We start from the raw sequence: 22,938 nt of genomic DNA, 5'->3' as shown, positions 1-22,938 counted from the left end.
TTGTTTCAAGTGTAAAGCCGTTTTGGCTAACATCCGTTCTTGAGCATGATCTTTCATCCTGTTCGTTTTAATTGAAAGGCTTTTCTTACAAAAAAAAAAAAACAACAACCGTTCAATATAATTTTACCAAACACTAATAATTAAATACTTCCTCCGTTCCATTATATAAGTCGTTTTAGAAAGTGGATTTTTTTCCAAAATATAAGTCGTTTTGGTTTTCCAAAAACTTTTAGTTTAGTTTTTTGGTCCAAACATTAAATATTTTGTCTTGATCTATGTGTTTTTGAACATTCTAATATTTATTGCCCAATAGTGACATGAGAGAGAATTTTTTTTAAGTTAACCAATGTAAATTTATTAACTTGACTCAACATTAATTGTATTTCTTAATTTGTGTGAAAATTTCTAAAACGACCTATATTATGGGACGGAAGTAGTAACAAACATCAACAACAAACAATTTACTGCAACCACAAACAGCTACAGTAACAGCTGAACGAAACGGGGATTAATATCTTATCATCTCAAAATCAAATCATGGTCCTCACAAACATTATCTTCTTCCCCTAAAGTAGGATAATAATGAAATTCCATTTGGATAGAGATATTGAATCCTATCAAATAAAAAATCTCCTTATTTTCTTTGATTTTCTTATTTTTGTATGGTTGATTTTCTTATTTCATAGACCAAATTCACTATCAACATTTAATTTTTTTAGTGAATATCGAACACGTGATGTAGAGCCATTACCAGACAATTCCATTTACGCAATTAACGTTTTTGACCACTACATATCAATTTCGAACTCTTTTCTTTTCTAATGATTTAATAATAAAAGAAAAAAGGATCCTTTTTTAATGATAAATTATACCTATAACCATTTAATTTTAAGGTAAATTTCAAATAAAACCCATTTGGTTTCACTAATTTTCACATAAGAGACTGTGGTTTACTTTTTTGTCAAAACGAGAATTGAGGTTTCGCACTTTTAAGAAAACAATGACTTTTTGGATTAATGCTATTAAAACAATCTTTAACGACCTGAAAATGAAAATTTTCAAGAATTAAAGTTGTTCAATGTCATATTTACTATGAAACTACATTTTCGATTTTCGAAAATCATCTTTTTTGGAACTTTCTCTCTCTAAACATTAACTTTCTCTCTCTTTACCAAACATCATCTAAATAATCTCAAAATAAAAAAGTTGAAGAATTAAAGTTGCTTAGAATATTAGTAGTTCTTAAAATATGTCATTTTTGAAGTCGTCAATGGTGATTTTAATAGTATCAATCGAAAAAGTCCTTATTTTGCTAAAGTTGAAAACCTCAGTTCTTACTTTGAAAAAAAGTAAATTACAGTCATTTATCTGAAAATTAGTAAAACCACAGAGGTTTTATTTTAAATTTACCATTAATTTTATGGTTATTAACATTATGACCCCATTTCAATATATATATATATATATATATATATATATATATATATATATATTATAATAATTACATTTTAAAATAGGATATACAAATTATTCAATTTTATCTTTTATTAATATAAAAGTCTTTTTTCATTTGACTAAAAGTAAAAACTGTAGGGTTAGATACAAATAACTACCATATGATGGATTTAGCGGATTTGTAGACCGGTATCCGTGACATTTTTTTTTACAAATACAACCCTATGGTTGCAAAATTTTACATATTTTTTTTACTTTGAATAGTTTGACCGATAACGAACTCAAAATGAAAATTTTCAAGAATTAAAGTTGTTTAGTATCATATTTACTATGAAATCATATTTTTAATTTTTCAAAATCATCATTTTTTGAGTTTTCTCTCTCTAAACATTATCTTTCTCTCTCGTAAAAAACAACACCTAAATAACTTCAAACCTAAAAAGTTGAAGAATTAAAGTTGCTTAAAATATCATTTAACTCTTGAAAATTTTCATTTCGAAATTGTTGTCGACCAAATTCTGACAAAGTGAACTCAAATGCAAAATTTTGCAAACTATAGGGTTGCGTTTGCAAAAAAAATAAATACCATAGATATCTGTACGCAAATTGACCGAACCAAAGGATAGTTATTTTTATCGACAGAATTTTTCACTTTGGCAGCGGTTTAAATCGCCACTAAATTATTAGAACAGTTTCCAAACCATCGGATAACTGCCCGCTATAAGCCGTTGCATACATTGCGAAGGTTTTCTACAAGCGTCGTGATAAAGTTTTTTAGCGAGGAAAGTGATGTACCTATGACTTTTAACGTCACTAGATATAAAAAAGCAAAACCATACACGGGCATTGCACGGGTTTTTATTTTAAATTTTTAATACATGTTTTGATTTATCTTTTAAAGATAAAGATAAAATTTAGCCTTAACATTTTAAAGAAAATGCAGATTTAGTTTTAACGTATGAAATGATGCATATTTAATCCTAACGTTTCCAAGAAATATCAATTTTAGTTATACGTTATCGAAAATTAAAAAAATTGGTTTTTACTGATATTTAAAACCTTCCAAATATCAAATATATTTAAGATATTTAATGTATTACTAATAAAATTACAAAAATTATGTTAAAAATTGTAAAACTAAATCTGCTATTAGTTAAAAAGATCAACCAAAAATATATGAAACGGTTTCAACTTATTTGGAAGGTCGGTTCTAACGAAAGGTCGGATGTGACGGTTGGATGAAAGCTATCTATGAGTTTTTTTTTTTAAAAATCAAAAGGCACTCAATATTTTTTATAGGGATAAAGTACCAAAATACACCTAAGATGTTTGAGGAAGTACCAATTTAGGCTCAACGTTCAAAATAGCACCAATATAGACTTAACGTTTACAACATAATATCAATTTAGGCTTAACGTTTACAATATAACATCAATTTAGGCCTCACGTATAAAATAGCACCAATATAGGCTTAACGCTTACAAAATAATACGAATTTAAGTTTAACGCTTTACAAAATATATACAATTTAAATATAAGAAGAACTGGTCCACTCAATAGAAGGAAAATGCTTCCTGCAATTTGCAGTTGTCAAATTCAATTTTGACTATATAACAGCAATTACCTTGGGAAAGTTGTCTTTATCTTTCATATAACAGGTTCTCAAGTTAAAGCGAATCATATAAATCACCCACATGGTTGTTATCAAGGTCGCAGAATCAAGTACTGTGTGTATGACAAATTCCATGACAAAACTGCAATACAGTCTAACAGCTTCAAATATTGCTCTCAGCTCCTGTGTTTTCAGTGAAATTCCTGCAAAGAAGTAATACTTATGAATGCATTAGATGATTTAATTGATTAAAACCTATTATTAGGACCTGATTGAACATATCTTAATTCAACCAACTACACACAACTAAACCTAAAATTGGCATGGTAAATATAAGTTTGAACCAAGAAATCGAGAGAGTAAAAAATTAGTAATATTATAAAGGCCTACTACACAAATAATCCCTTGAACTTGTCCAAATGTTGCAACTGTCCCCCTCAACTTTCAATTGTAACAACTTACCCCTTAAACTTGTTCAATTGTAAAATGTAACCCCAAATTGGGAATTTTTTTACTCCGTACTTGAAGCAACAGCAAAAGCGTTTCCCTGGATTCGTACCACGCCAAAGATCTGATTATCACACTCCACAAGTGTTGCAGATTTTGCATTTCATGTGTTTCTTTAATTGCAGTCAATGTCAGCAATTTGGGGTTATATTTTACAATTGGACAGGTTTAAGGGGTAAATTGTTACAATTAGACAAGTTCAAGGGGTAAGTTGTTACAATTGAAAGTTGGAGGGGGCAGTTGCAACATTTGGACAAGTTCAGGGGGTTATTTGTATATTAAGCCTATTATAAATGCAACCCGAAATTACATTGCAACATTTTAGACCATCTTAGATTCTTCAAAGATCTAATTTTGGATGTGGCTCCGCTTGATGTAGCATTTTATTTTCACATTTCTCAAAATTAATAATAAGATGCCCAATTGAAAGTTGGAAAAAGGAATAACTCATGTATCATATTGGCCTACATGGACTGTACCTAAAGTTTCCTCAACAATTTGGAGAACTTCAACCGCTAAGGGAGCAAAATGCATAACAGGAGAAATTGATAATATGTTCAATTGGCCTACATGGACTGTATCATATTGGCCTACATGGATGGACTGTATCTAAAGTTTCCTTAAATTGATAATATGTTCTAAATGCTCAGATAAACCCATTTGAAAGCATAACAGGAGAAATTATCAGAGAAAGAAAACCGACCAGGAAGAAGATGCAGCAGACGCTATCTCCAATTCTTACCGAGTTTTCCCAAATCAAGTCACCTGAAAACAGAAAAATTGGGAATTCTATAATCCAAACCAAAGAAACCACATATATAGAAGATTAACTCTAAGTAAAAAGTTATCTGAATCATGTAGGAACAATAAATTTTAGAAAAACAGTGGCACATATTGGAGCACCTACTGTGTTCCTCTTGAGAACAATCTAACACCACTAACACCACTATTTGTTTCAGAAGAATATCCCCAAACCAGTCCGCACCCTTGGAATAGATCTAGGAATTTGCAGAAAATTCAACATGTGTCTATATACTAAATCAAACAAATTTAAGCAAGATCTACACACAACTAAACCTGGTAAAGAGAAGTTTGAACAAAGTAATCGACAGAGTCAAAAATTAGAAAAACAAAATTTTTTTTTTTACCTTAACAGATCCACTTTTCAACAGCAAGAGATCAGTACAACAGAATCGAGAGAGGCAGGCAAGACCGACTGAGATAGAAGAAATGGGAGAGAAGAGATCGGTGAGAGCGTGAGAGGAGTTCGAACCAACAAAATATAATACTGTCGAGGGATCCGTGTTAGAATAATGGGAAATGAGAGAAGAGGATGCTTTAGAAAAATGACACGTAAGCAAAGCTGGTCTTAAAATACTACACATCAGCAATATTATTTACAGATTAAGTAGATATATAGATGTTTGAAACTATTATAAAAACTCTAATAAAACGATAAGAAAGAACCGTAAAACCAAGTGGAAATCGCATAAACAAAGTATATGCATACATTCTTGTCGCTTTTTGCCATTGAAATCGATTTGAAAGACTTTGGAAGAAGAAATGTAGAGATTCAATGACGCTAGAAATTTGCAGAGATTGGGACACTTCGAGTTTGCAAGTTAAATATGAAGAAGGAGAAAGGGAAATTTGGCTAAGTTGTTATATATATATATATATATATATATATATGAAGGGTATTATGGACAATTCATATGAAACAGTCTAAATATGTAAGTTGTTTTCAAATGGGTCTTAATATGTAAACGGATCTCTAATTTGGCTCAGTTTTGTAATTTTCCCACGATAAAATAATATAGTCTTAAACTTAATGGTATTAAAAAACTTTATCCCTACCCTAGTAAAACCCTCGGTAACAGTAGCAACGACAACGATAATAACACTTTTCAACGGTTATAAAAACCGTTGCTAAAATTGTTAAAAACGGTTCTAACCGTCGGTATAGTAGAAAAATCTGTCGGTAAAACTTTTTTTTTTCTAGTGAGAGATATATCTATTAATACAAATAGTCTTAACTAATAATCATTCAGGATCCCAGAGGCACGCTCATATTTAGCACGGAGCGGAAAGATAGAGTTCAAAGTGTTGGGGTTTTAGTGTCCTATAGACAATTGTTCTAGGATACAAACTTAATGTAAATGAAGTGTTTTTTATATCATTTGTTTTAATGAGATATGGTTTCATAACTATATAAAGGCAATCCCTTTTAAGAACTAAATAAAGTCTAATAAAAGGAGATCCGTATGTTTGTTTAAAGTGATTATAAAGTGTTCATACAAGCATGAAACTTAAAACCACCCCAAGTCAAATAATATGTTTAGGATTGACATATCACTGCTGAGACTTGCATGTAACAATGTCTTCTGTCACGAAAGAAAGCTGATCTCACAAGCTTCATATACACAGATATCTGGACAGTTACGTGGATCCAATGAAAAGGAGTTCATTAGGATTGGGGACCCGACTTGAGATAACAGGATGAGTAGATTCATCCTTGTCACCTGTTTATCTCATTGGTATTAATAGGTATAAGTAATCCTCAGACTCAAAGGAATGTTAATTAGTAATTCTGGATTATGGAATGTGACGCTTTGATCCTGTTGTAACACGATCCTTAACAGAGATGACTCTAGGGTGTGAACGGCAGACGTTGGGTATCACAGGAAGTAATTGCAGGATAGTTATACATTGGATTGAGCATTTATCACTCCCGATAAATGGGAGATATGTCCATGGATCACTTGTGGAAGACTTGACTCTAAATCCTTGCAAGGTGATAGCTTAAGATTGAAATACAGATTTCTCTTAACCTATCTAATTGGAGTTGACTCGGCCTGTACAAGTAAAACGAACGTCTGCTATATGTGACTTGACATATCCATAGTCATAAGATTCAGTTCAAGGATGTAGTTGATAAATGATCGAATTATACTGTAACTAATACGGAAAGGTCAACGAAAGAATCAACCTGTCTTCTTATAGCTCTAGGGGGAATGTTTCGGATTTGCCAATCACATTTTGCGTACTCATTCCGTTATGCAAAGATTAAATATAATTCTGTGAAAATTAATTTAATAGTTGCATACGACTAGAAGCAATAAGAACCTAATGGGTCACACATAAGACTTGGAACCCAAAAGAGAAACAGATGTTAATTAATTGATGGAAGCCCAACTGAACGCAATAAGGCCCAGTTAATGAAGGGGGCGATTTTATGTATATAAAATACATAAATAATTAATTTGATTTTATCAATTCTAATTAGATTAGGATTATGAATTAAATTAATTAAAGGATAAATAAGTTAGGAGTTTTAATTAGATTATATTACTCCTATTATTATCCTATAAGGTTACTAATATTATCTTTATATTTAAGATATAATTATAGATAATAAATAAGAATTATATTCCGAATTAAATTCTTATTCAGTAACCTAATTCTATCTAACTAGGGTTTAGATACAAGAGGATATAAATACCCCCTTATATGCAATTTTCGAAACACACTAAGCAAGCCGGGAGAGAGAATTTCGACCCCACACTATAAGGACGAGATTATCTACCGCTTCCTTCCGTTTAATTGATTTTCATCTCTTTCTCTTTATCTTTGATCTTGTGTTGATTAATTAGAGACAATCTATTTTGGTTGTTATAAACGGTTGAATTCTAACTTGATCTTCGATTGTTTTGTTTTGTGCTCGGGAACTCGAAGTAAGAGTTGTGGGCACTTCGTTTGCAACGGTAGATAGAACTTCTAAAAGGTATTTCTTTCTATCCCTCTTTATATGAAATAACGATTAACGGATCTTGGGTTTATGGAAATAGGTTAAAATTTTTATATTTCCGCTGCCATACGTTAGCCTATTTTCCCTCACGAAGACCAATCAAACGCTGCCACGTGTCTAGATACACATTTTATTGCCTATAAATAGCTTGAGAATCAAAGCTAGGGCTTGTTTGGTTCAGCTGTTAGCTAATAGCTGTTGCTGTTTGCGGTTGCAGTAAGCTGCTTGCTGTTATTGTTAGTTGTTTGCTATTAGCTGTTTAATTATTAGTGTTTGGTAAAATTATATTAAAATGTTGCTGTTAGTATTTAAAATGTCCAATATGGACATGTTTTAAAAATATTTTGTGGAAATAAGAAGGATAATTTTGTCAATAACAAACAACTATTCATGAAAAGCTCCAAAAATAAACTTTTCGTGAAAAGGTCCAAAACGCTGTAGTTTTCAAAAAAAAAATGCTAAACGCTGCGGTTATATAAACCTAACAAAACGCTATATTTCCTGCGGTTTGGAGTGAAACGCTAAACGCTCATCCAAAAAGCTAAAACAAACACCCATTAAAGGTACGGAATCTCGTAAACATTCTCTCTTACTTAATTGCTTTTTAATTACTTAATACTTCCTCAAGTATTCTTTTGACTTAAGCATGAGAGATGGTTCGCTAGATCTCTGGCCTCTTTTTTTGACAGTTGTAATCGTTTCAGGTCATTGAAAACAGCTAAAGTACAGATTATTGAAATTGTTATGTTTCTTAAAATCGTGATCCTCACAAACACTATCTTCTTGCCCTAAACTAGGATAATAATGGAGTTCTATTTTGATAGAGATATTGAATCCTATCAATTAAAATATCTCATTTTATTTGCTTTGATTTTATATTTTTTGTGGCTAGCTTTGATTTTCTTATTTAAGCACAAATAATTTTTTAATTTGTATTTATGGGTGAATATATATCGAACACGTGATGTAGAGCCATGACTGGACAAGACAATTCAGTTTACGCATTTAACGTTTGGGACCAAGACAGATAACTACTCGTACGATGAAATTGGAATTTTTTTATTTTTTATTTTTTATTTTTTATTTTTTTAATGTTGTGTCCATGATTTATCAGGGAGTTGCTAAATATCACCCCTTTTACTTGTCACTGTATCCTTTTCGACGTTTTTGCCATTTGTATAATTTTAAACAAAAACTGAAAATCCTCTCTTTCAAGCAAGAAACTGAAATTCTAAAAAATGGATCCGAGAATTTCGGAAAAATGACGATTTCGAACACGAGATAATAAATCGATCCGAGAACTATTAAAATTAACGAATTTTTTGAAAAACTCGTTTTTTTTCCGGTTGAGTTTTCTTTTTCCGTGTCTGTCAGTCATGATTGTTGTTCGGGTTTGTGATTTTAGAAGAAATTAGAGACAGAATTTTAATTTTTGATTGAAAATATGGCAAGGGAAAAAATGTCCAAAAGACGGCGGTGATAAGTAGTTAAGATGCGATATTTAGCAATCCACTTTATTAAAGGCATAATGCTAGTTTGACTCCCAAAACTAAAACTAAGTCTTCAAAGTCAAGATCTTAAACTATCAAAATTATCAATGAGATCTCTGAACTAAACAAAAATCATCAATTGAGGCTTCATCGAAAATCATCCGGTTGAAAAGTTTGAGAATCTCTTTCCAACCCATTTTGAACCAACACAAAGATTATTACAGTCTATATTTTGATTTTAGGATATGATAAAGACTCAATTTATGATTTTTGCTTAGTTGAGGAACCGAATGATGATTTTGATAGTTTAGAGTCCTGATTGACTTTGAAGCTTTAGTTTGGAGAGCCAAATGGGTATAATGTCTTTATTAAAGGCATAACACTCGTTTGACCCCATAAACTATACAAATTCACTTAAGACTTGAAACTATTAAAATCATTAATTAGGTCTCTGAACTAAACAAAAATCCTCGATTGAATCCTCATCATATCCTAAAATCAGAAACGGTAACTATTTGATATGAACTGTAATTATTTTTGTGTTGGCTAAAATGAGTTTGGGGAAGAAGGTCTGAAACTGTCCAACCGAATATTTTCGATGAGGACTTAATTGATGATTTTTGCTTAGGATTTAAACTCAATTAATGATTTTTGCTTAATTCAAGATCAGATTAGTAATTTTAATAGTTTAAGGTTCTATTTGACTTTGAAACTTTAATTTGAGGAGCGAAATGCATGCCTTTGTTAAAAGACAACAAGATATTTGATTAAGTTTATGGGTAAATTACAAATATAACCACTTAATTTTATGTTTACTAAATTAAGGTTAGGTGTATTTCCAAAAAAAAAAAAAAGATTAGGTGTAATGACTCGATACAGAATAGGTGGCGCCGAGATAGAAAGTCTAAGCAATAAGCGACCCATAAGAATGACGATAGAGGCAAGAATGAACTGAATCCCACATCAAAAATGGAGAGAGAGTGACCTTATCTTATCACTAAGGTGTGTATTCAATATACGTCACGCGTTTTAAAACCGCGAGGTTCAAGGTGTTGGATTTGGACCAAAGCAACGGGGTATTAAACTTGAAGCAACCTCCCCGATCAATGTTAATGTCAATGGAAAATTCAAGTCTAACTGGGATGACCCTTTCGTCATTAAGAGGGTAATGTCAAGAGGAGCCGTGAAGATCATGGACATGGATGGAAACGAATTCACAGATCCTATCAACTAAGGCCGAAGGCTCTAATGTGTATAAAAAATATAACAATATCGATAGTTTGTTAGAATAATATATCAAAAGTAAATGGCAAAATAAAATAAAATAAATCTCTTGTTAGGTTGAAAACCCAAAAGGGAATTAAGGCATTGAGCGACAATGGCTGATTAGAAACCCTTAACGGACTAGCTGATAACATAATATGTTGTGTTTGAAATATAAACTAATAAATTGTACCCATTTTGATCTCATTAATAAAGTGTATGTCTTCTTGAACGATTTGTGATGCATAAAGAACACCGTCTTTGTTGAACATGCATAAAATAAGTTTTTCATTTGCACTAAATAAAGATATAGAAGTGTTCAAACTACATCAAAAGCACTAGATACTCATCCTTGGAAGGGAACAACTCTAAGAGTCCTCACGAGAACTCTCTCCTGGAACCTCCTAGTTAGCCGTCTCCTATCTACAAGTTCAAAAGTCTTCCGGAACATGGCAATCCACTCTCTATAAATATCGGTAGACTCGATGCTCAGCTTATCGTGTATGGAAATCATGTGCATCCTCCTCAAGGCCCACTTCTCCTATCAATGAAGCAAGAATCGATCCGGGTATACGATAGAGTATAACTTAGTGATGTCCATAGTTGAATATAGTGAGGATGTGTGGTATTACTCACCTCTGAAAACCTCCACCAGGGGCAAGTCCAACGGATATTGGTATCATCGACACTCTGCAGCCGAGCCCTCCAAGCACCCAAAATAGTAGCATCCAAGTTTATCATCGTCAAACCTTGACTCAGGTAGTGTTTGAAAGTATAGCGACAACACGCCACTATAGGGGAATTTTTTAGGTCTCCCTTCTCTAAAAGCCAAATCTGAAGATATACATTGATAAGTGCGATCATGAGAATGATTAGTGGAAAATCAAATAGCAATAACCGCGAATCAGTAATTACCTGGCGAAAAAATAATCAGACTCCTAGAAATATTAGTGGCCTGCCCCAAGCAATACAAGTCTAACCCAATGAAAGTCTCAGGCAATGCTAAGCCGGTAAGGGAAGCACCAATTACGATCTCCAGAATCACAAAAACAAGTTGGACGTCACACAGATCGGCATACGCCCAATAAAATAACTAGGTCAATAAGTAGAGAATCACCATGCGAACCTAACTAGTGTTGTATCGGCTCTTTGCCATGTGTAGGGGGGAGGGGAGTTCGACCATAGGCAAACTCAACCCTAAGCATTAGCAAAGCTACGAAAAGGCTTCAACATAGAGTGGCGAATGAGATGTATCAATGTATGTGGATGGTAGAGACCCAATTGGTATCAGCAACATCATAAGGGGACATGGACTAGTCTAGTGTTGGATCTCCACCACCTCTAGGTCAATAGTCAGTACTAGCTTAAACGATCCACCCTAGTCCATTAAGAACTAGGAGGATTGGACATTCGGCCTTTGTGAAGGGAGGTGAATGTCTCTATAAGGTGGAACTCTATAGACACTATGAGGTCTGAAGTTAGCGAATAGTGCGTGTCCATTTTAGGGCGAGGTTTATACACAAGGATGTTGGTCCCTTGTGTTATGAGAATAAGTTCCTAAGGGGGGGGGGAGGGGGTTAAAGGAACTATTTAAAATTTTAAGTATTAAGGCTGACTTGTTCTTACTTGTGAAATATATTTTGTCACACAGATTAATAGCACAACGATACTGAGTGCGTTCAGAGGCAGCTTTAATTGGTCAGCAACTAAAGTTGTTTCTGATGTTGATTCAGGAGATAGCACTTAGAAGTCCATTCCTGAACACAACACTAGATCAAGCAACTCAGCAGGCTTAAGTTAAACGTTTTCTTAGCAAATATAAAAGCAAGCAGATGTAGAAGATAAGGGATAGAAGATACTACTGAGCTCTTTTAGGTAGAGCACAAACCCTTTAAAATAGTCAGCGAGAAGTTACAGAGTACCGTCCTCTATATACCTACACTTAGCACTATCCAACTCTGATTGCTAAATACCGAGCAACTCAGAGTCTCCTAACTAAATTTAGTGATTGATAATATTTTGTTCTAAAACAAAGAACACTTGAATGATCTAATCTATTGTTTACACAGAAGAATAAGAGTTTGTGTAAATATTGCTTTGCTTTGCTTTCAGCTGGAACTTCAAGTATGAATTTGCTCAGAGCTTTCGCGTGTTGAAGATCGAGTGCGAATGAAGAAAATAACAGGCCTTTTATAGTGACATATGAGGGCATCAGTCATTTCGAATTTCGAAATAACCGTTGGAGGGAACCAGCTCTGTTGTCTCTTTCATCCTCAGCAGCCAGTGCCACGGCCAATCGTAACGAAGTCTTCTCTGTCTTTCTGTCTCTTGTTGATCAGCGCTTCAGTTTCTTTACTCAGTATGCTTCGGATTGTCTCATAATTTTTGGTAAAGATTCCAAGACAGCACAGCGACAGCTCGTCTGTTGCGTCTGAATCTTTTCTCATTTAGTTAGCCTTTGTCTGCAAGTTAGGAAGTCAACTTGTGCTTTGTCTGCTTCCTCCTTTGGTCTTCGAAGTCAGCAGCTTCATGAAGAAGGCAATGGCTCTCTTCTGGATCATTCCTTCTGTTGGGATGAGTTGATCCAAAAGCCTTTGACCCATTTGACTAGCTTCTCGACTTCTTTGGGCCTTGACTTATCTCATGGGCTTTGGGCTTTAACTTTCTTTCTTTTACACTTATCATTTTTTAATTCATCCAAACACTCAACAAACACATTAGTATAAAAAAAATCAAAGCTTTAAATTTAATGTGGTGAGAATTTTATCTAGGGGTTTAAATTCTAATTTAAATATATTTGTCATATCAAAATTAGTGTGGAAATTGTGTTTCAACAAAGGAGTCCTACCAGACTGAATACCATCAGGCACATTGACAGGACGCTTAAAGGGGATAGACCCCTTCGGTAGGAGTTGGCTGGCCAAGACTAGGAAAGTCTTGGCGCCACACGGGTTGTTGGCCCTGGCTCAAACCTGGCCCTGTGACACTATGCACATCTCCAGCACACGCCGAATGGAAAGACCTCGAGTAGGGGAAGTCTCATGTAGCAAGCTAATAGTCTCAGGGTCGGTCAAGCCAAACCAAGCCTGAAGTGACATGACGTCAGTCACTACGAGGTCTAAAGCGGGTAAGAAATCACCTGAAGTAGTGGAGACACTCAAAAGTGGAACTAAACCCCTCATACATAGGCAAATCTCCAAGGATGTGAATCAGAACACGTGGACATCAGTATCCGAGAATGAAGAAGCAGCCTCCATCGCTTATCATGATTCGTGGGTACTAAATTGCTATCCTTTTACTGTTTTTACATAAAAGAAAATTAAAGTCCATCCATAGTTGTCATAGAATTTTCGAAGTTTTCCGGTGATTAGGGGATATTCAAATCCTTCAAAACCCCGTAGATTCGTCCGTTCTTCAAGATTATTAAGTTAACTATTAATATCTTGATCATTAAAGTTATTTAGCATATGTTTTATATCTTTATCACCACAAAATCATCTTCCTCACAAACATTATTTTCCCAATAAATTAGGATAATAATGGAATTCTAATTTGATAGAGATGTTGAATGCTAACAAATAAAAAATGTAATTTGTCAATAATATGAACTCCTTATTTGCTTTAATTCTTATTCTTATTCTTCTTATTATTATTATTATTATTATTATTATTATTATTATTATTATTTATTTTCTTATTTGATAGACCATTCACAATAATGTAATTTAAGCACACATAATTTTTAATTAACGTTTGTGACGACGACATACTAGCTCTTACGATGAAGTTGAAACTCTCTTCTTTTGTAATGTTGTGTTTCATCGTTTAATACAACATAAAAAGATTCTTTTATTAAGTTTAGGCTCAATAATTTAGGGTTAATTATATATAGATACCTTGCGGTTACGCTGATTTGTAAATTGATACTTATGGTATTTTGTTTTGCAAACGCAACCATCTGGTTTGCGAAATTTTGCATTGTGTTCACGTTGTTAGAATTTGGCCAGTAACAATCTCGAAACAAAATTTTTAAAGAGTTAAATGATATTTTAAGCAACTTTAATTCTTCAACTAGTTAGGTTTGAGGTCATTTAAGTGTTGTTTTTTATGAGAGAGAAAATTAATGTTTAGAGCGAGAAAACTCCAAAAATGATAAATTTTGAAAAATTAAAATTACGGTTCCATAATAAATATGATACTAAACAACTTTAATTCTTGAAAATTTTCATTTTTAGGTCGTTATTGGCCAAATTTGGCAAAGTAAAATAAATGCAAAATTTTGCAAACCACATGGTTTCGTTTGTAAAGAAAAATCTCACAAGAATCCATCTGCAAATCTGTGTAACCACATGGATTCTACTTGTAATTAACCGAATAATTTATTATTTCCTACATTTTCACGTAACATACTGTTTAGTCTGTTTATTTTGTAAAACATATTATAAACCTTGTCGATATTAACATTTTCATCAAGTTTCTTATAATACATGTTAGCAACAGCATACTGGCGACACTATTAGCAATGACATACCATCAACACTATTACCGACGACTTACACTGTACACATGTTATTAATTGGCGGCAAATAATTTTACCAAATTGACGGTATGCCGATAACATAACACTTGCCGACAAGTTACGATGACAAAATTCGTGGCTAAGACACCTATTAATTCTTTTGGTTGGTGAAACAATTTGCCAACACTAATGTCATCGTAGATAACAACGACAATGATTATTCGTCGATGTATATTTTTCCAACAAACAATTTGACTGCAAGGTAATGTTTGTTCGCATGTCGTCGCTAACCTATATGATCGATGAAAATATTATAGTTAACGACGACTTTATCTCGTCAGTAAACTTTACTTTCTTGTATTATAGGATCTTTTCTCATCTCTTAGTTATTGGATGAATATAGAAGTATGGCCATTTACATGTTGAAAAAGTATTTTTTTTATCTCCCAAATCAATGTTATATAGTTTAACTAGAGTTAATTATATTATTTTTTCCATATCCTTATTCCATAAAATAAACATGCAATACTAATTCAAAACTATTTTATTTTTATCTTATCCATATCCCTATCAAATATCAAACCCCCTAAATATTCATAATAATGACATTGCTCATCTTTTCTCACAATTAGAATAAATTTTGGATTTCAAACATCTAGGTGGTCCAAATAACCATTTTCTTAAACACTTTTAAGCAACATAGTAGATGACTCTCCATTATAGATATGATGTAAATCATATGCTAAATAATTTTAATTTTGAAATTATTTTGATTGTTTAAAGAAAGAAAACTCTAAAAATAATAATTTTGAAAAAATAAAATGGTAAAATATGATTTTTACTCTGTATCATTTTAATAATTTTTATAAAATGTAAATCAGTTAAAGAAATTAATTGAGATTTTATTTAAAAGGTCAAATAAAACAATTCAACTTTTATTAAGAAAATATTCAAAATAATATTTTTCAAATATATTATGGTGATAAATTAAGCTAGCTTACCACAAAGATTTCTCACCCTCCAAAGTTTATCATATACATATATATAAAAGGCCTAATACACAAATAACCCTCTAAACTTGTCCAAATGTTGCAACTGCCCCCTCCAATTTTCAGTCGTAACAACTTATCCCTTAAACTTGTCCAATTGTAAAACATAACTCTAAATTGAGAATTTTTTTACCCTGTACTTGAAGCAACCGTAAAAACATTTTTCCGGATTTGTATCACACCAAAGATCTGATTATCACACTCCACGAGCGTTGCAGCTTTTGTATTTCACGTGTTTCTTCAATTGCCGTCCATATCAGCAATTTGAGGTTATGTTTTACAATTGGACAAGTTTGAGAGGTAAGTTGTTATAATTGAAAGTTGGAAGGGACAGTTGCAACATTTGGACAAGTTCAGGGGCTATTTGTGTATTAGATCTATATAAAATAACTCGTTACTGAAAACATTGAAAGGTCTATATGTAGCATTTTTTTGAAAGGACAACAAAAAAAATTGAAACATAATGTGAATGAGCACGTGGTTGCGGGTACCAATTTAGGAAAGGTTAAATTTCAAAGTCTCCATCATCATATGAAGCTAAATCAATTTTAATTTTATAAGTTTGATCATTTTCATAAGTCACCATCACTAGGGCTACTACCATACCTTTCATCCTCTCTGGCATATATTACTCAAATTTCTACCTAACAATATTCAACACCATTTCTACATGCATAGTACATCATCCTATGGTATGAAAAAGTTGATTTCCAAACCAAAAAATATAGGTTAACCAAACTCCTAACTATATTCGCGGAGTCACACTCTCATCTAATCTCTGTTGCCGGCACCACAACCTACCGACCTAATCCCTCAAACTATGCAGTCACTGCTAACTCTAGCAACAGTTGCCATGGCCCCGTAGAACGTCGATGACCTACTAGAATCCAAGATCTAGAGGTTGCTCGACAATACCTGGAGATAGCCCATGACACTCTGGAAAAAGGAACATATTGCGAACCCTTAAAGAAAAAGTGTTTTCACAAGCTCCCTCGTTCTTTCGTGGAACTGATGGCCATGACACATACTTTCGTATGCTATAATGATAGTGACAGACCGTCGGGCTATGAGGAGTCCGAGAAAGACAAGTCCAAAGGCGGTGGGAAACGTGAAGAAAGGGCCAGACAATTTACCGACCCAAAGGAGGATGAGAGGCCTAGAAGGGCTGATGGCTCTATGCCTTATCGCCCATGGTGAGAGGAAGAATGAGTAGACTTCTGAGGCACCGCTAAAGCAAGCCACTCAACCGGCTGATAAGTGCACTACTCAGATAGATCAGCGCAAGTGTCGCCCCACAAGCCTATGCAACAACATAACACATCCTCGTTGGAGAAATCTCCCAACCCCCGAACGAACAAAGAGTTGTATTGAAAGTATCATAAGTCCTTTGGGAACTTAATGAAGAATTACAATCAGTTGCAGAAGGAGGTGGACAAGATGCCCGAGCAAGGAGCCCCATCCAAATTTTCCCGCCCAGCGGACAACCGCCAAAGCCTAGCGAGCTATCACCAAGGCATGATGACCCCAATGACCAAAGCCTAGCGAGCTATCACCAAGGCACCAGCTTACTCTGAGGGTAGCCCCTCTAGAAAAAGAAGAAAAAGGACTGCAGGAGAGTCTCTCACCGTTTAACCACCTTTTCGCACCACTCATTCTGAAGCCTTTGTTGTCACACTAGTATATGGGTAGAATTTTAGTGGACACAAGTAGCTCAGTCGATATTTTGACTTAGAAAGCCCTCAAGGCAATGAAATGCAGCAAGAGCAGGTTCTAGGTGGGTACCTTCCCGCTAGTCGGACTCTCCAACATCGAAGTGCCAATTCTATGCCTTATCTCCTTGCCCGTCGTCTTTGTCGATGGGGCAACGAAGGTCGAACTCTAAGCAGATTGGTTGGTGGTAGATATTTCGCTCACATACAATACCATTTTAGGAAGACCCATTATCTCAGCTGCAACAGCCACCATTAACATCTCCACCCTCAGCCTCACTCTCTCAAGCGCTCGTGGAAACTTGGTCATCAAGGAGACTAATAGCTTGCAAAGGAAATTCACTAGCAAGCCGCTCTGGTAGTTGAGGACACCCTGAGGGAGATGTCTGGATACAACCCACAAACTATTGAACCATTTCTCGATTTCACAATCACGGAGGGCCACACTTCAAATTTGGGAGTGAACTCTCCCCGGAGTTGTCAGAGATGATCAAGGTTGTTCTCTCTAAAAATGAAAAAGCCTTTGATCGGACCACCCACAGACATCCCATGGGTCTCCTCTGACCACACCACACATTAACTGGACATCGATGCACTCCTAGGTGAAGTAGTAGGCCATTAAGGGCAAAATTAGTAAGTTTTTAGTGGTTAAATTCATTAGGGAAGTGAACTACCTCAATTTGCTCTCTAACATAATACTTGTAAAGAATAGCAACATGGACTTTAAAATGTGTTTGACTTTACCAATGTTAATAAAGCATGCCCAAAATATTGTTATCCTATACCTAATATCAATCAACTCATCGACCAGACACCTGATTGCAAAATTCTGTCTCAATTAGATGCAATAACGGGGTTGCAATAGATTCCCATAGATCCTAATGTTGTAGAAAAACATCATTTATCACACACGAAGGCACATATTGTTACAACATAATGTATTTCGGGCTCAAGAATGCCGGAGCCGTATATAAGCGACTCACTGACAAAATGTTCTCTGACTTCATAGGGGAAGCAACACAGGTCTACATCGAAGATACAATAGTCCTCAACACCAATAAAGAGGAACACCCTTAGGACCTTTCTCAAGTCTTCACCATCTTCTATAAGTACAACTTAAAGCTTAACCCCGAAAAATATTTCTTCGGTATAAGATCCACAAGTTTTTATGATATGTGGTTTTGGAAAGAGGCGTTGAGCCTAACCTAGAAAAAATCAGCGCCATACTAGAAATGAAAGCCCCAAAACACTGGAACAAGTCCAAAGGCTCAATGGGTGGCGTATTGTCCTAGCAAGATTCATCTTATACTCTGCTCAGTGGTGCATCCCTTTCTATAAACTACTTAAAAAGAGCACTCATTTCAGTGGAATTCAAAGTGACAGTCAACCTTTCAGGCGGTGAAAAATTTCCTTAGCTCACCACCCTTGCTATTTGCGCTCCAAGATGGTAAATATTTTCCCCTATACTTCATAGTGTCAGAAGAAGCTGTAGCCATAGTCCTCACTAGATCCGCGGGCAACAAACTGTTCCCCATCTACTACCTTAGCAGTGTCTTCAAAGGTGTAGAACTGTGATATTCCGATATTGAGAAAGCACTTTTTGCAATCACTCATGCCCTAAAAAGGTTGAGACCCTATTTATCGTCAAAACAAGTCCACACCATTATCGTCAAAACAAACTATCCGCTCGAAAAAAGTAGTCCAAAGTTTTGAGGTATTAGGAAGGATTACCGATTGGTCCATCTGACTTTCTCAGTTCGATCTACATTTTGAAGATATAACCACCATAAAAGCTCAGACCCTAGCTGATTGTGTACGTTTGAAATAAATAGGGCTCCAGAGGAAAGGGAAGAAAGAAGCATGAATTTGGACGGTTCTAGAGGTCTGAATTAGGAAAGGGATGGGGCCGCTATTCGGGGACCAAACGGTTTCCAGCTCAGCTATGCCATCAGTCTAAATTTAACTAATACTAATAATCAAGCAGAATACGAAGCAGTCTTAACCAGCCTATACCTAGCCAAGCTGCGAGTCAAAGGACATTTAACCATATACAGTGATTCCAAATTGGTGGTATGCCATATTAACGGCCCCTACAAAGTGAAAGACGTAGTAATGGTACAATACCTCTCCCAAGAACAATCCTTGATTCAATCACTCAAAGATAAGGGCATCAAATTTCCATCATCGTAATCCCCATAGAGGAAAACAAGGAAGCTGGTGCCATCGCTGCAGCAGCAACATGTGAGCATTCGGACTATCCTAACATCCTCATCAAAGTCGCTTCCGCCCCAACTATCCACGAGGCATCCTTCTTCCAAATTGATATGCAAGATGCAACCTTAATCGGGAGGAGAAGCCCCATCATCAAGTACCGTACTGAGGGGATCTTGCCTGAAGATGAAACAAAAGCGTTTGATTCTTAATGGTACGCCTTTTCAAACGGAACCATATATCGAAAAGCACTTGTCCTCCATTGGCTCAAATGCCTCAAAGAAATCCACCAAGGAGTATGTGGTTCACAGCAGGGAGCTCATTCCATTGCTAGGAAGGCCTGACTCCAAGGACTTTACTGGCCCTCCATTGAATAGAAATCATAAACTTTTGTCAAAACCTATTAGGCTTGCCAATGCATTCCTACACTTACAATTTCCTCGGCTCTGCTTTCAAAGGCATCATTACCCTTTGGCCTTTCGTTGTTTGGGGGATAGACATGTTGGGCCCTTTCCAGCTAACACCTGGACAACAACATTTCATAATAGTTGACATCAGTTACTTCACAAAATGGGCAGAGGCTGAATCAATCGCCAAAATTACTGCAGAAAACACTATCTCTTTCCTATAAACGAATATCCTCAACTGTTTTGGGATACCTCACTCATTTATCACCGACGATAGAAGGCAATTTGTTTGTGCCCCGTTCAAAAATTTGGGCATCAAGCGCCGCTTCACATTGGTAGCCCACCCTTAGAGCAACGGACTAACCGATGTCACCAATCACACTATCCTATATGTACTAAAGGCAGGGCTTTATGATCGAGGAATCTCCTGGGCAGACCACCTACCTACAATCCTTTGGTCTTATCGCACTACTCCACACACAGTACCACACATAACTCCTTTCTTTGTCACGTACAGAATTGAAGCAATGGCTCTCATAGATGTCATCCTCCAGTCCCCCAGAGTGCAGACTTTCGAACCAGTGTCAAATGAGGAAACCCTCATAGAGGATGTCGACCATTTATCCGGGGAGTTGGATTAGTTCACATCGAATAGCTATCTTAACTGATATTGAAAGGAAAGGAAGAAGCTTTTGTTCTACGACCTTTAATGGATAAAAACCTGTTGGTTTAGGTAAATGGGTTAATTACTGTAACGAGGAAACCGATTTCTGCATTTAGTTGAAATAATTTCTGCACCATATCTTCAAATAATAAAGGGGTAATTAATTTATTAGTCCTTATATTTTGACAAAACACATTGTTTAGTCCCTGTATTTTCAAAAACACATGGTAAGGTCCCTAACTTTTTCTCAATGAACTGTTTAGTCCTTCCACCTGTTTGTTAGATTTTTTACTGTTTATGACTTCAGAAATAACTAAATTACCCTTTACTATTTACCTTCAAACTTCAGAAGAGGAAATCCAATTTAGAAAAAGAAGTTATTTGTATGGAGAACAAGAAAAGAACAGACCCAATGCTTACGAATTTGAACGATTAAGAAGAAAATCAAGAAGAAGAACACTCAAAGTTGATTTCAGATGCATTAGAGTTTAAAGGAAAGGAAAATAAAGGAAAAGAAGAACGCAAATCCAAATTGACTAACAGAATCTTCATGAGAGTCTAATGGCAGGGACTAAACAGTTCACCGAGAAAAACGTTAAGGACTAAACAGTTCACCGAGAAAACCGTTAAGGATTTTACCGTGTGTTTTTTAAAATATAGGGACTAAACAGTGTGTTTTATCAAAATATAGGGACTAATAAATTAATTACCCATAATAAAGTCCCATCTTTTGATAATAAAAAGTTGAATTCCCATCTCTTGTAATTGAAAAATAATTGTGGCAGATATGAAAATTGTAATCAAAGAGAGACTGCAAACTAATAAACTGTGAATGAATAGAATGGAGGTCCATGACTTGATTGATGTCATAAATGATGGAAGTCTCAACTCATTAATCCTATTGATGAATAGGCAGCTTAAACTGTTCACGATAGAATAGCATTACATAAAAAAAAAAAACAAAAAACAAAAATAAGATTTAAGGACAGAAAAAACCATCGCTAAAAGTCTAATTCCATTTATTAAACGTTTCTAGTGACCGGAATTTTCCCTTGTATTAATGAGTAGAATAATTCAACTCATTATTAACTTATAATGAGGGACATTGACCTTTACTAGAAGCAGTGAGTAGTGGCGGATCCAGGATTTTACACACGGGGGCCAATTTTACTCTTGCGATTGGTGTCAGAGTTATATTTACGAAGATGAATGAAATTTTTAAACTCCAGCTCGTTAGGGCTGAGCAAATGTTTTTTTTAGCAACCAGCACTTTAAATTTTCGTCGTTTCGGTGTGTTAAATAATAAAAAATTAAAAATAATCGGTCTAAAAGAAGTAGGTATGTTTAATATTTTATAAATCCGGCAGTAACTTCTTAAGAAATACAATTTTTATCTTTTTATTTCTAATTGAAAATTTCTTGTAATTTTCACTAAGTATAATTTTATGTAAAAATTAAGTTTTTTTTTAGTCTCAAAAGTGTAAAAATTGATTTAAGAAAAAAACAATACACGAGAGTTAAGAAGATATAGAAAGTGATTAATAAAAATAACAAAGTTATTTAGAAAAAATTCAAATAGATAAATAAAGGCTTTTATTAAGAATAAGGTATAAGGGATTTGAATTCTAGATCTCTTATAATGAAACATGTCACTTAACCAACTCAACCATCTTGAAATATTGAAACTGTACTACAAAAACGCCAACATAAACTAAAATTAGGGGGGACTATCACATACCAAACCAATATTACTCAAGGGTTGAAGTCGGGGCCGGAACCCCCCCGGACCCTGGGCTGGATCCGCCTCTGGCTGTGAGTTCCCGTTATTTTTGGCCAAATATTAGAAGGGACGTAGCATACCTAGTGGAGAGGTGTTACATATGTCAAAAACCGTCAAAGGGCATGCTTCCAACTTGGGGCTTCACATGAGATTACCAGTGTCGACTACTGTTTGGGAGGATCTCTCCATAGCCATTGTTTCTTATTTCCAAGAACGCAAAGAGGGATGCATTCCATATTTGTGATAGTTGACAGATTCTCGAAGATGGCAATTCTTTCCATGCCAAAAGACCAATAATGGTATAGCAAAACTTTTCTTTTGGGAGGTAGTGAGACTACACGTAGTATCGAAGAGTATCATGTCCGACTGGGATACTAAGTTTCTAAGACATTTCTAGAGGACCACATGGGCTTTCTTCGACAAATAGTTGAAGTTTAGCACCAATGCGCACCCTCAAACCGATG

The 22,938-nt window shown here is 34.9% G+C and overlaps 1 long non-coding RNA gene across 1 annotated transcript; it reads right to left on the bottom strand.

The window, feature by feature from the left end:
* Positions 1-2,799: 2,799 nt before the first annotated feature.
* LOC136231998 (uncharacterized) lies at positions 2,800-4,926 on the bottom strand. Its single transcript, XR_010690228.1, has 3 exons — positions 4,723-4,926; positions 4,278-4,339; positions 2,800-3,270 (listed from the first exon to the last, which is right to left on the bottom strand). It is a non-coding gene; the product is annotated as an uncharacterized lncRNA (long non-coding RNA).
* Between the last annotated feature and the right edge of the window lie 18,012 nt (positions 4,927-22,938).

The sequence above is a fragment of the Euphorbia lathyris genome, chromosome 6 (assembly GCF_963576675.1).
Source record: "Euphorbia lathyris chromosome 6, ddEupLath1.1, whole genome shotgun sequence".
NCBI lineage: Eukaryota > Viridiplantae > Streptophyta > Magnoliopsida > Malpighiales > Euphorbiaceae > Euphorbia > Euphorbia lathyris.
Note: the sequence above shows the minus strand (reverse complement) of the source record. Positions and strands in the feature narration are given on the sequence as shown.